Source organism: Bos indicus x Bos taurus, chromosome 17 (genome assembly GCF_003369695.1).
Source record: "Bos indicus x Bos taurus breed Angus x Brahman F1 hybrid chromosome 17, Bos_hybrid_MaternalHap_v2.0, whole genome shotgun sequence".
NCBI classification, from domain to species: Eukaryota; Metazoa; Chordata; class Mammalia; order Artiodactyla; family Bovidae; genus Bos; species Bos indicus x Bos taurus.
This window is the reverse complement of record NC_040092.1, coordinates 34,892,277-34,910,765: the sequence shown is the minus strand read 5'-3', so window position 1 is coordinate 34,910,765 and position 18,489 is coordinate 34,892,277. Positions and strand designations below refer to the sequence as shown.

At 38.0% G+C, this 18,489-nt stretch overlaps 1 long non-coding RNA gene across 2 annotated transcripts in view; it reads right to left on the bottom strand.

Annotated features, from left to right (window-relative positions):
• LOC113907679 overlaps positions 1-16,091 on the bottom strand; it is a 33,760-nt gene extending 17,669 nt beyond the window's left edge. For both annotated transcript variants that reach the window (XR_003515256.1, XR_003515257.1), the window contains exon 1: positions 15,995-16,091. This is a non-coding gene — a long non-coding RNA (uncharacterized LOC113907679). The remainder of the gene's footprint in view (positions 1-15,994) is intronic.
• Between the last annotated feature and the right edge of the window lie 2,398 nt (positions 16,092-18,489).

Genomic DNA, 18,489 nt, shown 5'->3' with positions numbered 1-18,489 from the left:
CTTTACCAGTTGAGCCACCAGGGAAACTCAAGAATACTGGAGTGGGTAGTCTATCCCTTCTCCAGCAGATCTTCCTGAACCAGGAATCTAATCAGGGTCTCCTTCATTGCAGGTGGATTCTTACCAGCTGAGCTACCAGGGAAAGAGGAACTAAAGGGCCTCTTGATAAAGGTGAAAGAGAAAAAGCTGGCTTAAAACTTAACATTCTAAAAGCTAAAACCATGGCATCTAGTCCCATCACTTCATGGCAGATAGACGGGGAAAAAATGGAAACAGTGACAGACTTTATTTTCTTGGACTCCAAAATCACTGCAGATGGTGAATGAAGCCAGAAAATTAACAGACGCTTACTCCTTGGAAGAAAAGCTATGACAAACCTAGACAGCATATTAAAAAGCAGAGACATTACTTTGCTGACAAAGGTCCATATAGTCAACTACGATTTTTCCAGTAGTCATGTATAGATGTGAGAGTTGGACCATAAAGAAGGCAGAGTGCCAAAAAATTGATGCTTTTGAACTGCAGTGTTAGAGAAGACTCTTGAGAGTCATTTGGACTACAATGAGATAAAACCAGTTAATCAACTCTGAAAGTTTATTAGAAAGACTGATTATGAAGTTGAAGCTCCAATACTCTGGCCACCTGATGCAAAGAAGTGACTCATTGGAAAAGACACTGATGTTGGGAAAGATAGCAAACAGGAGGAGAAGGGGATGACAGAGGACAAAATGGTTGAATGGCAACACCAACTCATTGGAGATGCATTTTAGCAAGCTCTGAGAGATGGAGGCACCCCACTCCAGTACTCTTGCCTGGAAAATCCCATGGACAGAGGAGCCTGGAAGGCTGCAGTCCATGGGGTTGCTGAGGGTCGGGCACGACTGAGCAACTTCACTTTCACTTTTCACTTTCATGCAGTGGAGAAGGAAATGGCAACCCACTCCAGTGTTCTTGCCTGGAGAATCTCAGGGACGGGTGAGCCTGGTGGGCTGCCATCTATGGGGTGGCACAGAGTCGGACACGACTGAAGTGACTTAGCAGCAGCAGCAGGCAGATGGAGGAGGACAGTGAAGCCTGATGTGCTGTAATCCATTGATTCACAAAGAATCAGACACAACTGAGCAACTGAACAATGGACAACAACAGGGACTGGTGTGAAAAAGTTATCCAGATACATTGTGACACAGAAGGATAATGGTATTAGTTTTCTATTGCTACTATACCAAATCGCCACCAACTTAATGGCTTAAAATAACACAGATTGATTCTTTATATCTTCAGATCAGGTTCTTCAGATCAGAGATCTGATAGCTTGGCTGGGTCTTTACTCAGAATCTCAGAGTCTCACAAGACCAAAATCAAGGCGTTGCATGTTTGTGTTTGTAGAGACTCGAGGACAGAATATTTTTCCTGACTCATTCTGACTGTTGCCAGAACTCAGATTGTTGATTGAGGCTGGATTACTGAGGTCTCAGTTTCTTTGTTGGCTGTTAGCTAAGGCTCATTCCCAGTTTGGACAGATCATTTACCTCTGGGTTCATGATTACTTTATCCATCTCTAAAGCCTGTATCCACAGGTGGAGTTGTTAGTCTGCGAACCTCAGATCTAATCCAGTCTTCTCTGCAGGGAACTCTCTAAACACTTCTGCCTTCCTCTTCCACTCTGAAGTGCTCATATGACTGTCTTGAGCCTACCCAGTTAATCCAGGGCAATACTCCTATTTGAAAGTCTGTACCCTAAGTACATAAGTTGTCTCTTTTGCCACTTGATATAATGATCAGAGAAGGCAATGGCAACCCACTCCTGTACTCTTGCCTGGCAAATATCATGGGTGGAGGAGCCTGGAAGGCTGCAGTCCATGGGGTCGCAAAGAGTCAGACACGACTGAGCGACTTCACTTTCACTTTTCACTTTCATGCATTGGAGAAGGTAATGGCAACCCACTCCAGTGTTCTTGCCTGGAGAATCCCAAAGATGGCAGAGCCTGGTGACTGCCGTCTATGGGGTTGCACAGAGTCAGACATGACTGAAGTGACTTAGCAGCATAATATAATGATAGGTTCCATTGGTTAGTGTGTGGGTATCTTCCAGGAATCAATATTCTATCTACTACACTAATCTAGCATGTTACTATCTATTTTAGAAAAACAAATGTTACAACGTATTTGGTTATATAAAGAATATCTCTAGAGATCACTTTAAAAACTAAGAAAATTCTGAAGAGGGAATCTGATTGCCTCATATCTGGAAATATGGAAGTGGAAAATGCCTAGTGAGAAAAATTTAGTGTAAATATGAAAAAAAATTCAATGAAAAATGATTATATGAAAAAAGCATTTAAAAACCTTTTCAGCTACTCAACATATGTTAATAATTGTTATAAAGAAGGTTCTAGAGCAAAAGGCTTTATAAAGAAAATAGGCCAGTAAGTAGTACAATATATCAGATCAGATCAGTCGCTCAGTCGTGTCTGACTCTTTGCGACCCCATGAATCGCAGCATGCCAGGCCTCCCTGTCCATCACCAACTCCTGGAGTTCACTCAGACTCATGTCCATCGAGTCAGCGATGCCATCCAGCCATCTCATCCTCTGTCGTCCCTTTCTCCTCCTGCCCCCAATCCCTCCCAGCATCAGTCTTTTCCAATGAGTCAACTCTTCACATGAGGTGGCCAAAGGACTGGAGTTTCAGCTTCAGCATCATTCCTTCCAAAGAAATCCCAGGGCTGATCTCCTTCAGAATGGACTGGTTGGATCTCCTTGCAGTCCAAGGGACTCTCAAGAGTCTTCTCCAACACCACAGTTCAAAAGCATCAATTCTTCCGTGCTCAGCCTTCTTCACAGTCCAACTCTCACATCCATACATGACCACAGGAAAAACCATAGCCTTGACTAGACGAACCTTTGTTGGCAAAGTAATGTCTCTGCTTTTGAATGAGCATAAACCATTTTAAAAATAGAAACAAAGAAATAATTAAAAACAAAATTCATAACAGAAGAACAGTAGGATGAGAGAAGAAAGAGAGGTTTGTTTTTTTTTTTTAAATAATGGATAAGTGTGTGTTTGAGTATGTGTTCATAAATATTTTCCTCTAGAAGATAAATAAAGATACAAACAGTGGTATTTGTAGAACACTCACATTATGGAGAAGCTGTTCTTAATAGGGATGATTTGATGTAAGATAATGTTGACTATGGGAAACCTCATCTTACTTAGGAAACTCAAAATATTTAACTGTCATTGAATAATTAAAAAGTGGTGGAATACTTTTGAATATAATGATTGACATTTAATTACATTAGACTTTTATATGTGTCTGAATAAACCTACATAGAATTTTTCAATTGGGAGAAGGAATAAGTAACCAGCATAACCAATGAAGAATAGTACATGCCCTTTCTTTAAAGGAGAGAAGAAGACTATTGGATTAGGAAGCTTCTTGACATGATTTCATATTCATGAATAGGAGACTTTTTTTTGATTCAATTTTTTTCAGATTTGCCTTTCCACCAAAGCAGGAAGAATAAGAAAAGGTGTATGAGAGAAAGTCCAGGAGTGTATCATACTAGTAACAGAAACAGAAAGCCAATGAATGACAAAGCACAGACTATCCCAAGATGGTAGGGTGAAACCATCTTTTCATCAAAAATATGTTTAAATAGGAATTCAACTGTGTTCAATTATTTGGTAAAGTGATATTATGTCAGCTAAACTGCCTAGTTGTATAACAGAAAAGATCAGTAAAGTAGACCTCACTGTCTATGAGGAAATGCATAAATCAATTACAATTAACTAAGGAAATGAATGAAAACTTATTTCCTTTTCTATGTACATGTAGTTTATAAAAACTGCAAAGAGAAAACATTTACAATATTTAAGCTGTCAAAAGTAAAGGATACAAATACTGCAGGTCTAGAAATTGGATAGATTAAATTATTCAATAATTGAAAACAATGGAGCTTAGAGAAACATATTGGATTACATTAGAGCAAGACACAACAATCAGTAAAACAAATGGGTTATACTGAGAAATTATATTTTGTTGAATTAGTATCCATAGCAAGAGAATGGGTGAAGTGAGTGAAGTTACTCAATCGTGTCTGACTCTTTGCGGCCCCATGCAGCCTACTATGCTCCTCTGTCCATGGGATTTTCCAGGCAAGAGTACTGGAGTGGGTTGCCATTGCCTTCTCCATAGCAAGAGAATGGAACTGTGTAAAAAGCAACATATGCTTTGAAGGAGAATCCTGCTCCCTTAAAATTTTTTATGTGTTTATTACAGAAGATTTGTTGTGTGATGGACAGAAAGATGTCAAAGGTATACTCTAAAAAGATAAAAATATATTGGCAAAGTTATGAAACTCTGTGAGAATGTTTACATAAGTAGCAATTAATACAGTTGGCTCACAAACAGATGTGTAGTTTCCCTTGTTTCCAGAGATTCTATATATTCAGTAAGAGAGGAAGATTTAGTAAATGGAGTTTGCCATTTTTGTGGGAGTTTCTGATGCTGGGAAAGATTGAAGGCGGGAGGAGAAGGGGACGACAGAAGATGAGATGGTTGGATGCCATTACCAACTCAATGGACATGAGTTTGAGTAAACTCTGGGAGTTGGTGATGGACAGGGAGGCCTGGGACTCCAGTCCATGGAGTCCCAAAGAGTCAGACAAGACTGACTGAACTGAATTGCTTTTCTAAGGGGCTTCCCAGTTGGCGCTAGCAGTAAAGAACCTGCCTGCCAATGCGAAGATGTAAGAGATGCAGGTTCACTCCCTGGGTCAGGAAGATCCTCTGGGGGAGGAAATGGCAAGCCGCTCCAGTATTCTTGCCTGGAGAATCCCATAGACAGAGAAGCCTGGTGGGTCAGACATGACTGAAGTGACTTAGCATGCACACGTGCTCTTACACATTTTCAAGACTGGCTGAGGACTCTGTATGCCAAAGGCCCCATGGTCCTGAAAGTCAACTCTTAGACAAGGGAAGCCAAACTCAAATTTTCTCATGTTATTTTTCAATCAATCCTGATTTCAAACCCTTCTAAAAGGATGAACCTTAGAACTAAAGGACAGAAGTGAATTAATAATTGGGAAGTTATCATTGGAACATAAGATCCAGATTATACAGGTTCTGAAGTCAGTTTTATATTGTGTTAGTCATATGTGACTGTCTCTGAAGTACATAATCTCATCAAAGAGGCCTTTTAGGCACATGGAGGAAATAAAGTTGGGATGAGGAAAGCAGCCTTACTGTAACATTTAATGCTTATATAGCCATGATTTAAAAAGCAGACAATGCCTATAATTTGTGTGGGTTATATGCTTTTTAAAAACTCTCTTTGAATCTCCTGTGAGAAAGGAGTGCTCAACTAAAATGTAGTAGAATCATTTTTAAACGGTATGCTGCTGCTGCTGCTGCTAAGTCGCTTCAGTCGTGTCCGACTCTGTGCGACCCCATAGACGGCAGCCCACCAGGCTCCCCCGTCCCTGGAATTCTCCAGGCAAGAAGACTGGAGTGGGTTGCCATTTCCTTCTCCAATGCATGAAAGTGAAAAGTGAAAGTGAAGTCACTCAGTCATGTCCGACTCCTAGCGACTCCATGGATTGCAGCCCACCAGGCTCCTCCGTCCATGGCATCCTCCAGGCAAGAGTACTGTTTAAACGACATAGTATCAGTTATAATGCATGAAGATAATGCCTCATAATAGAGTAAAAGACAGTAAAAGTTTCAGAAATTTAATACATTAAAACAAGGTAAAGAATAATCATACTAAGATTATTTTACTATGCAGAATAAAGAACAATGAGACAAAAAGGAAGGGAAGTAAAAAATAAAAAAGAAAGAAGACAGGAAGGAAAGAAGAAATAGTGGGGAAAAATGTCACATATGTAGACAGTCTTAAAGGCTTTTCACATTTTAAAGTTTCTGTCTCTTGAATTATTTCCTCACCCTTTCTGTGCTGTTTTCTCTGTGCAAGGAAGCTGACCCCAGATTTTTCCTGATACCCATGTCTGTAAACTTCTGGATAAATGTGATCAACAAAGAGTGCTGGCAAAATTTTGATAGAAGTTGAAGCTTCCTGTGGTTGCTAATGCCTGGTTTCCTCACCATTCACTTTCATTCTATGCACCTCCAATTCCCCGCATTCACTTTCTTTTCTACATAACGAAGCATTATGGATTCTGGAAATTGCATCACAGCACTAGGAGTCTTTTAGCGAACAAGGACAAAGTTCGATGTTTTCATTTGGACAGTATAAAATACATTAGAAATCTGAGGTTGAAGATAAAATCTATCTGGAAATAAAACAGTGCAGAACTATTAATGGGATATGATTTCATCACAGATATTTGTACTTGTAATGTTTCTGGTGACAAATATATTATGCTTCCCCTGGATAGCAAAGAACAAAATCGGAAAGTATAAAAATGTTGTTTTCATATCCTATGAAAGGCAAATTATATGATGGTCCATTCAATTTTCCAATAGAAGAAAAATACCAAAAGCAACGAAAAGATAGATGGGCAACTCTCTACTGCAAAAGAGTAGAAATCACAGTTTTAATTCTTAAGAATTGTGGTCTTCCTTAAATATTTCAAGAACTTTTAATATTTTTACATTAATTATCAAAGAGACTACAGGAGTAGTTTATTAAAAATGAATGAACTTGCTTTATAAAAAGTGTTTTAATGTGCTTTTCTAAACATGTTTTATTGTTTTTTACAAAAAATAAAAATAAAGCCACATTCTACCTGCAGTGATCTCATTATACTACTTCCGTGTTTTTACCTAACACCTTCAAAGTCTTAGTAATTGTGTTGCAGGAAGGGGGACCCCTTCCAGGCCCCGAAACTGGGCTCTTGTCTAACACTCGGAAATGAATTGTCTGAGGAGACACATGTGCTGACAAAGTAAGAGATTTTATTGGGAAATGGAACCTGGGTGGGAAGCAGTAGGGTAAGCGAACCCAGAAGAACAGCTCTGCCACAGACTGACTCAGAGTCCTTCCTGGTGGGGCATGCCTTGTTCTGCCAAGATGGATGCCAGTGAGAAGGATTCTGGGAGATGGTCAGACATGTGACCTTTAGCCCTTTCCTGAACTCTTCCAGTTGGTGGTGGATTATTAGTTCTGTGTTCCTTACCAGAACCTCCTGTCATAAAACAACTCATGCAAATGATTACTATGGTGCCTGGCCAGGGTGGGCGGTTTCAGTCAGTGTGCTTGCCCTGACAGTTGGCTGCTCACTGCTCAAAAGCAAATACTTGAGGGTGAGTGTTGGTAGGAACAGAAAGTTTGCTTTACTCAGGAGGCTGGCACCACAAGGACAAGGTTGACTCATGTCTCAGAACCTGTCCTGAAGATTCTGCTTAGCCATGTCAATTTTTAAAGTGCAAAGGGGGAAGTAATCTCAGGTACTCATTGAGATGGTGTGTCAGATTGGTCATCATCTCCCACTGCTCAAGTTTATTAACTCCTTGTTATTTTTCATTAGATGCAATCTCATTCATGCAGTTTGGGAGATTATTGAAGGGGAAAGAGGGGGAAAGATCTAATCATCTGTTAATTACTTATTCTTCATTTCTATTTCTTTGATTTAAAGGGAAAAAAGCACATTAGCAATGTTTTGTGTGATCAAAAGATTTGAAATGTGTGCTTGGGCTGGAGATGAGTAGAGCATGGGGATCTCTGGTTTAAAAATTAGTTACAATATACCTTTGCTAAAGTGACAAGACAAAAGGGACCTCCTGCAGAGAGCTGCTTCCTACAAAGAGCTCTTACCTGCAAAGAGCTGCTTACAAAGCAGGTAAATTGCAGATAGAGCTGCTAGCATTAGGAAGATAAAAGTTTATTGATTCATGTGGGGCTTTGGAATTTAACTCAGTGGACCTATCTTACATAAAATGTTATATAAATAGTATTGTACATTTTCAGTTAATTGTATTTTTAATTATTAAGCAGTTAAGGAAACTATACATTGCATACAATTAAGAAAATGTGATGTGATATTCATAAATATATGAATAGATACATTCTATATAATTGTTTTATTTTAAATTGAAAAGTATGGAATACATATAATTAAGTATATACAAAAATTAACCAGTCTTAGAGAATAACTAGCAAATGTTAAACCACCTACCCACACTGCAGGCCAAAGTAGATTTTCTTGACACAAAAGTCACACTCATGACCCTCCTGATATCACCCTCCCTCAGTTCCTTCCTAAATACTCAAACAATCTGCTGTACTCAACTCCCATATCCTTGCCACAGAATCTTCCAGAAACCAAGGAAATGCTGTACAATCGGTCATCTTCTGAAGTCTTGGCATCTTCCAGTGAATTATCCTTTATTTGTCTGGTAGATAAGGGATGTGAGAGCCAAACATATTCCACTGGACATGTCACGCGAGTGTATGTTCCTCGGCTTTTGTCTCATCACAACAAAGATTTGGAGTGACGGACATTAGAGCCCCCTCGGCGTGTCACAGCTTTCAGGTCTTGAATAGACAGTTTTATAGCTCTCAGGTCTCGAATGGACCATGTTATAGCTCTTAGACAAACCAGTGTTACAGCTCAGTGTTACAGCTCTATTTTATTTAGAAGATAGCAGGAAAATCCATCTTCAAGGTGTGAGGGCACATCGATCCAAAGACACGAGGAAAAAAGCACCCCAGCGCAGGAGGGAGAGAGAGAGCTAGCTTTGGCTCCTCTATTTATATGTTTATCTCTCCCTGGGCCTGTCCTATGTAAATTGGGCAAGCCAGGAGTGTTGTTTGTTTTACCTGAGGTCCTCACTCTGGTCCTCAGACCTTCTTTTGTTCTATTTTCGAGGGCTTTTCCCTTCCTTGTCTTTTAGCCACCGCCATTTTGGACTCCTTTTCCCTATTCTACCTACCTAACAGACTGAAGTATAAAAGGGTATCAAGGGATTATCTTTGAGCATTAGAAATATAGTTAACCTCATCTAGAAGAAAAAGAAAGAATACCTGCTGAAAAAAACCCAGACAGTCCTTGTCACTGTTTTCCTGTTCCCTGCTTCCACTAGGCTGAATCAAGGGCGAATCCTCTCCTTGCATTTCTTTATAGTTTTTACAATTCACAGATATGTCTGAAAACATTAAAAGATGTTGAACTTTGTCTTTAGAAATATTTGTATTTGGCTGTGCTGGGTCTTCCTTTCTGGATGTGGACTTTCTTGAGTTTCAGCAACCAAAGGCTACTCTCTAATTGCAATGAAAGGCTTCTCATTGGGGTGGCTTCTCTTGTTGTGAAGCATGGGCTCCAGGGTGTGCAGGTTTCAGTAGCTGTGTCACATGGGATTCAGTTGCCTCATGTTGAAGGAGGAAACAGGCAGAACAGGCTCCATCTTGAAAACAGGACTCCATCTTGGGCCGGACTGTGAACTTTGAGCTATATGCCCAGTATCTATGGAAATGACATACCAACTGCAAAACCAGAGCCCCCAGATGGAAGAGCTCCAGGGCTCATACCTAGACTCTCCATCGCCTAAAAGGATACCCTAATTATCTGTGTAGCTGAATAGAATCATAAATTCTATTATGCTTATTGGGGTATGACCATAGGCCTATTGATAACTGTCCACTGTTAACTACCTAGGCTTAAGGCATATAGATCATGGGTTGACTTTGATTGTATCTTTCTTTTCCTTTGTTCAGACTAGTTTCAGGGAATTTGGGGAGGTGGGTTTGGGCACGTACACTTAGGGTATATAAGGTTTTCACAAAAACTGATCAGTGTCCCTGGCTAGGAGGAGACTCTGCCTTGGGCCCACCAGTGTAATAAACTGCACTCCACTATCTGCATTGTCCTTCTGAGTGAGTTTGTTTCCTGGAACGCGTGGCTACAACAATGGCTTGGGGATCTTCCCAGAGCAGGGATAAACTGGTGGCTCCTGTATTGCAAGGCAGATTCCCAATCATGACAGTACCAGGGAAACCCTGAACTTTGTCTTTTAATGTTAGATATTTTTCTTCACATTGTACTTTGAGATTAATTCATGATGGTAAGTGGCACATTTGTTTCAATGTGGCATAGTATCCTATTATATGACAATTGTTGTTTTTTGTTGTTTAACCTCTAAGTCCTATCCAACTCTTTTGTGACCCTCTGGATTGTAGGCTACCAGGCTCCTCTATCCAAGGTATCTCACAGGCAAGAATACTGGTATAGGTTGACATTTCTTTCTCCAGGGGATATTTATCAACTCAGGGATCAAACCTGAATCTCCTGCATTGCAGGTGGATTCTTTATCACTAAGCCAGCAGGGAAACCTCTGTACAAATATTACAGAACTTATTAATATAGTCTACTTTAATGAACATTTTGCTTGGTTCATTTTTGTTATTATCAGCAAAGCTTGAGTAAATATTATTTTATATCTCTCCTGCTGCATATATTGTTTTCTTTCATATCTTTTCTTATTTTTTGATTGTCATTCTTTAGCTTCTGAAGATGTAAGTGTTGGTCATTGATTCTTAGCATGTCTTCCTTTCTAATACATGGCATCATAGACTCAATGGACATGAGTTTGAGTAAACTTCAGGAGTTGGTGATGGACAGGGAGGCCTGGCACGCTACAGTCCATGGGGTCACAAAGAGTCAGACACGACTGAGCAACTGAAGTGAACTGAACTAAATTGAATACATGCACTCAGAGCAAATATATTTTTTATTACTGTTCAATGCAAAAAATGTTAAATTTTTTAATAGCAATTATTTTTGACCCCTTTGATTTTTAACTGTCTTGTTTACTTTACAACTATTGAGAATTCCCTACTTATCTCTGTGGTACTTATTCCTATGTTAACTCCACTATGATAAGGGGACATAATTCTTTATGTTTGTTATTTTCAAATGTGTTGTGACTTGTTTTATGCCTCAACATCTGGTCTCTTTGATGAAACATTTGCTATGTACTTGAAAAGAATGTCTTTTGCAGCTGTTGGGAATAATGTTCTATATATGTCAATTAGGTCAAGTTGATTAAATGTCTTGTTCATAATTTTTATGTTGTTACTAAGCCTGTTTTTTTTTTTGTCTGCTTCTTTTACCAGATACTAAGAAAGATGTGTTAAAATGCCAAATCATGATTGTAGATTATTTTTCCTTTTAGTTCTATTAACTTTGTTTCATTTATTAAAGTAACAAATTTAAAAATCTTTAAATTTTAAAAAAAAATTAAAAATCTTGTTATCTAATACTTGCAAATTTAAAATGAACTTTTTAGGAACTTCCTTGGTAGTTTAGTGGTTAATGATCTGCATTTCAGTGCAGGGGAGGGAACACAGGTTCAATCCCTGGTTGGGGAATTAAGATCCCACATGTTGCAAAGAACTAAGCCCATGTGTTCCAAACTACTGAGTCTGCATGCTACAACATAAGATTCTGCATGATGCCAGGAGGATCCTACATATATCAATTAAGACTTAACACACAGGATCCTACATATATCAATTAAGACTCAATATTAAATAAAAAATATTTAAATAAATCAAATGAACTTTATAATGTGTGGAGGAGAACATCAGAAATGTGCAAATACTTTTAGCAGAAAAGTTGGCAATCATGGAAGGGTATGTAGGCCATAGCAGGAAATGCGAAGTTCAGCAGGAGTGAAATGGGCCACTCTCTGCAGCATTTTGACATGAAGTAACTGAGCAATCTGACCTATGTGAAAAATAAACTGCAATAGACCAAGGGGAGAATCAGGAAAATTAGTTATATATTATATCCTCTTAATCCAACTGAGAGGTAAAGGATAACTCATTAAATTGACAGAAACAATTGAATTCTGTATGTGTGTGTGTGTGTGTGTGTGTGTGTGTATACACACACACATATATAATTTATTTTTAATTGAAGATTAATTGCTTTATACCCTTTCATGGATCAAAACTTTGTTGTGGTAAAGGGGCTTGAGTAACTCAATGAAGCTATGAGTCATGCTGTGCAGGGCCACAAAAGATGGACAGGTAATAGTGAAGAGTTCTGATAAAACATGGCTCACTGGAGGAAGAAATGACAGACCTTTGACAGTGTGGATCACAACAAATTGTGGAAAATTGTTAAAGACATGGGAATACCAGACCACTTTACCTGTGTTTTGAGAAACCACTATGCAGGTCAAGAAGCAACATTTAGAACCAGACATGAAACAACTGACAGGTTAAAAACTGGAAAAGGTGTATGACAATATTGTATATTGCCACCCTGCTTATTTAATTTCTATACAGAGTACATCATGCCAAATCTTGGGCTGGATGACTCAAAAACTGGAATCAAGATTGCCAAGAGAAACATTAATAACATCAGATACACAGATGATGCTATTGTAGTGGGAGAAACTGAAGAGGAACTAAAGAGCCTCTTGATGAGGGTGAAAGAGGAGACTGAAATAGCTGGCTTAAAACTCAACATTAAAAACTAATATCATGACATCTAGTCCCATCACTTCATGACAAATAGAAGGGGGGGAAGCAGAAGTAGAGGCAGATTTTATTTTCTTGGGCTCCAAAAGCACTGTAGATGGTAATTATAGCCATGAAATTAAAAGACACTTGCTATTTGGAAGGAAAGCTATGGCAAACATAGACAGTGTATTAAAAAGCAGACACATGATTTTGCCAACAAAGGTCCATCTAGTAAGGCTATGTTTTTCCAGTATTCATGTATGGATGTGAGAGTTGGACTATAAAGAAAGCTGAGCATTGAAAAATTGATGATTTTTAACTGTGGTGTTGGAGAAGACTCTTGAGAGTCCCATGGACTTCAAAGAGATCAAACTAGTCAATCCTAAAGGAAATCAACCCTGAGTATTCACTGCAAATTCTGAGGCTGAAGCTAAAAATACAGTATTTTGGCCACCTGATGCAAAGAGCTGACTCACTGGCAAAGACTCTGATGCTGGGAAAGATTGAAGGCAAAAGGAGGAGGGAGCGGCAGAGGATGAGATGGTTTGATAGCTTCACTAAGTCAATAGATATGAGTCTGATCACACTCCAGGAGATAATGAAGAACAGAGCTGCAGTTCATCGAGTTCCAAAGAGTCAGACACGACTTAGTGACTGAACAACAACAATAAAATTGGTAAACAAGGTTGTGCAATACAACAATATGAATTAGTCATTAAGTATACATAAATCCTTTCCCTCATGAATTTTCCCTCCAACTATCATATGACCCAGAGAAGGCAATGGCAACCCACTCCAGTATTCTTGCCTGGCATATCCCATGGATGGAGGAGCCTGGTAGGCTGCAGTCCATGGGGTTGCTAGGAATCCGACAGGACTGAGCGACTTCACTTTCACTTTTCACTTTTCACTTTTATGCATTGGAAAAGGAAATGACAACCCACTCCAGTGTTCTTGCCTGGAGAATCCCAGGGATGGGGGAGCCTGGTGGGCTGCCGTCTATGGGGTCGCACAGAGTCGGACACGACTGAAGCGACTTAGCAGTAGCAGCAGCAACAACATCATATGACCCAGAAATCCCACTATTGAGAATAAACCTGAGAAAACCATAATTAAAAAAGATACATGTACCCCAATGTTCATTGGAACACTATCTACAATAGCCAGGACGTTGAAGCAACCTAGATGAGCAACAACAGAATCTGTATATATATTTAAAGTAAAAAGAAAACAGTGTTCTAATGAATATAAGCAGCAGACGTGGGGATAGGGAGGAGAGAGTGAAAGAAAAAAGAAGTCAAGATGACTTCCAATAGCTCTGGCCTCAGAAATCTGAAGAATAGCACTGTCATCAGCTGTGCTGAGGAAGGATTATACATGTGTTTTTGGTGAAGCATGCAATCAGGTGTATTGCCACAACTGTGCCCCAAATATGACTGGGTAACTTGGGAAGTTATTCTCTTTAAAAAAAAGAAAAAGAAAAAGATATTTCATACATTTTGTGTTTTCAGTGACAGAAAAAAAAATAAGAAAGAAGAGGAATGAACCCATAGTATGGTTTGAGCACACTAAACTTTGTAAACTAAATAATGTAGATTTGATTCAAGAACTGGGAAGGTGAAAGAATTAGTTTGTAATTGTGGCCTTTCACAGGCCTTTGCTCAGTAATTCATTTATGTAAGTATAAATGATAGAATACAAGAGATGCTTCTACTTAGTTCTGTTGTGTCCTTTATAAATTTTACTATGTCCTTTATAAATTCAGGTATCAAGAATTTTATTTCTCTGAAGTCATCACACTCAGTTAGTTTAAATTTAACCATATATATTTAGCATAATGCCATATGCCTACAAATGACACCTTTCTCTAATTTGGAGGAGACACATTTTATTTCCTGCTGTGGTTTAACAGTATTTCTCTCCTTTTTAAAAATCCCTAGAATGTTATATAATGGATTCCAATTTTGATACACTTCCTTGGGCTAAATTGCTCCATTTCCATCAAGACAAAAAGGCTTCCTCTGGGTCACCAACTAATTATTCATTCTGCTGTGTACAGTCCCACATGAAGCTTTAGATCTTAAACAAGTTATTAATATGATTTTCAAAGTCATATACATAATGAAAGGTGTTTTAGCATTGATAATACTTAGAGAACTTCTATAATGAGAAGACACTTCTATGTAATGATAGTATCATAATTTTACTCCCTGCTGTTTTTTCATTGTCTACTAAAAGTGTTCTCTCAAGAAGAGAAAAAAAAGTAAATTAGAAAAAAGAAATAAAAGAAATCTTTACAAATGAGTGAGTTTCATTATCATTTAAATTCTACTGTTTCTACCCTCCTGCTTACCTCTAAGATTGTTCTTACTGAGAAATAGAAAATGTTTATCACCTAAACATATACATTAGAATGAATTATATCTTTCTTCTGCTCTAACAATCTGACTTAAACTCTTTATTGGTAAAATAAAGCTTAAAATATAAATGTTCCTCTTAGAGGAACATTTATATAGGTATTTATATAGAGCTGTATGTCAATTACATCTCAATAAAACTGGAAAAGAGTATATTTCTTAAGTTGAAATTATTTCTTATCTATGGTTCAAATGTTCCCTTTTGTAACAAAAAACTATGATAAAGGCAAAATGAAAAACTGAATATATATATATATATATATTGTGTTTTAAAGCTTTCACTTCCAACCAAAAACCAAAACATAAATGCTTGAGTCAGGGTATCAAAATAAATTATGTGCTGTAAATTTTTATTTTATTGTAAAGTGTCAGGAAGACAATGAGGCAACATGAATCAAAATTGTTGTACAATTTTCTAACTAGAGAAACATTCAGCACTACAATACAACTACATATGCTTTTAAATGAGATTTCCACTAATCATTTATGAACATTGATGTGTTTTTTTTATTTTGTTTGGAAATATTTGAAAAAGTCACTGTACATTGCATTAAAAAAGAATAAGATGATATCCAAGTCTACAATAGCCTTCCTTAATGAAGGAAGACTTAAACGTCAATTTCCGTCTCAGCTAGCAAAGTTCTCCCTACTTTGTATATATGTGAATAAGATAAAAAATAATTCATAACAATAAAAAAATGTCGTCTGCTTTTCTACTCTCCTTTAAAAAGATAATTTTTTACAATTATGACAGAATATGATGAGTCAAAATTTTACAATGACATTTAATGTTGCAGAGGGTTTTTAGCCAAATGTCCTACCACATCTCACCAGCACCTTCTAAACAGACTTGGGTGTATTTCTCTTTTACTCATACTACATTATGTCTTCTGTATGAATGTGTTTTGCAGAAAGTTTTACTTTCATAGTTTCCTTTTTTTTTTTTATTCAAAGGATTCGTTAACAAAAGAAACCAGTCATTACACACAAATAGACAATTTCAATTTTTTATGGAAGATTATTTGACTTAATTTCAATATTCAGCCATTAAAAGAAACAACAATGGAAACAGTGGAGAGAAAAATAGCACATATGTCACCACATTGGCCTGACCAATATCCAGGCTTAAACAGTACTGGGAAGTACCTCGTTAACAGCAATCTGGAGTTCCAGATGGGAAAGTGTCCCGGGCAGTGTGTTCACTTCAGGGGTGATACTTCAAATTGCAGTTCAGAAGCTCCTGGTTATAATTCCAGGCCACAAACTGAAAGATGCAGCTCTGGTTTTACTTTAACTTTTTTACAATGTTTGCTTCATCTTGTGAGACATAGGATTTTTTTAGACCTGTAGTCATTGGCCAGGCCCTCAGAGGCTCAAAAATTCTAAGACCTATGCCCTGTCTTATCTAAAGTGCTCCTCACCCCCAACTTGCTGTGTTTGCAAGCAGGCATGGAATCTGGGCAATGTCCAGGCAGATTACAAGCAAGGTCAAGGGCATGTTCTCCTACTTTTGAAGCTTGAACAAGTCCTCATTTTAATTTCCCTAACAAGATACGAGTTTAATTTAAGCATAGTTTGAACACTGTCTTATCCTTGAAATTTGTTTTCACTGTCCCCTTATTCCACACATGAATAACTGCTTTTTCTAAAAGTCTTTGAATATACTGAGTGTTAAGCCAGCTTTTTCACTCTCCTCTTAGAAAGAAAGTGGAGTCACTCAGTTGTGTCTGACTCTTTGCAACCCAATGGACCATAGCCCACCAGGCTCCTCTATCCATGGAATTTTCCAGGCAAGATACTGGAGTGCATTGCCATTTCCTCCTCCAGGGGATCTTCCTGACCCAGAGATGGAACCCAGGTTTCCTGCATTGCAGGCAGACGCTTTATCATCTGAGACACCAGGGTAGTGCCACCATATTCAGGCATACCCTGAGATTTGGACAAGTTTCTGATTGATTGTGGCCATTGCCTGGGTTCCAGAAAATGTAACACAGGTGTAACCACAGACCAAAGGATTCAGTACTCCCATTAGTTTATGGTCAGTGTTAGCAATGTATTGATACATGCCACAGGAGAAAGAAGTAGTATTCAATGAAAAAGATGTTCCATAAACATCTGGTTGGAAACTGTTATTTCCAAATTGTGAGAAATGCTGTCATCAGTGTTTTTTGGCATAGCAAGGAACAGGTGTCTATATGTACTCAGATTGACATCTGAAAGGAATGGCAGCCAATAATTGATACCGGATTTCATTAACCAAGAAGATATTTATTTCACTTTTACTCTGTGACAGGCTTTCTTAGGGGAAAAGGGATATGTAAGTGAGGGAGGTACACATGAATAACAAGTTTTCTGTAATCATTAGACCAAAAACAAACATATTCTGACTATTATACTCTGCTCTGAAGCCTCAAGCTAGTTTTACTTTGCCCCAAAATCGTGATCCATATTCAGTTATTACAGCTGAATAAAAAAAGCTATATTATAGCTTTCTCACAGTGGTGGACATGACAAGTATCTATTGTATTTATACTCTTCAAAGATCTCCATGCCCTATAAAGTAGAAAAATTCTTAGTAGTATTTAAAAATAACAAACATGCCCTATAGAGTAGAAAAATTCTTAGTAGTATTTCAAAATATGGAAGCAAAGTTTGGGATGGTTTAGGCTTCCTAAGCAGCTGTAATGGTCAAGAACCCTCCTGCCAGTGCAGAAGACTTAAGAACCATGAGTTCAATCTAATATTAGATCTACTCCAATATTCTTGCCTGAAGAATCCCATGGACAGAGGAGACTGGAGACCTACAATCCATAGGGTCACAAAGAGTTAAACACGACTGAAGAAACTTAGCACACACACATAGTCTCTCCAGGATCATGTTGAGTCTTTATAAATACTCTCTTTCTGTTCTCCAAATGGAACCTGAAAATATTTTCAATGGTGTAATGCTCTGTTCATCTCCAATGAGCCACAGAAATTTGCTATGAAACATTTGATTGCTTAGGTTCCCTGAAATTTTTACCATCTGTAGTGTGACTACTCCATCTGGTTTCTTACAGTTGACAAGTGGAAATCAATCATTGAATTTTTTTCCTTTTGGCCCAGACCTATATTAGTCTACCAATACTCTCTATGTATCTTAATTTCCTCACCAAGGATTCTGTATACACCATGCAAATGCCATGAATAAGTCCAAACAGTATCACCTGTGTAAAGCCCACCTGTTGATGTCAAATTTTCATCATCTTGTTCATGCTGGAAATGAACATGTGACTTCTTGGAGGAGCCACAGACCTCCCCATAGTCTGGTTATCTCCAGACTATGACACCAGAAATAATATGAATACGTTTGTATATGTATAAATGTGGGTGTGGGTGTGTGTGTGTGTGTGTGTGTGTGTGTGTATATAAAACACATGTATATATATATATATATATATATATATATATATACATGTGTTAAAATGAAAAGTCATTATAATTATATATTTTTTTAAATTCTGTTACAATTGAACAAAAGTATAAGAAGTTTTTCAGTATATCAAGAGGCTTTCAGTATATCAGTTATGTCAAGAATTTGAAATTCACATAATTTTCTTTCTTTTCTCTGGTTGGGGGGAGACTCTGGATATCAGAAAGAG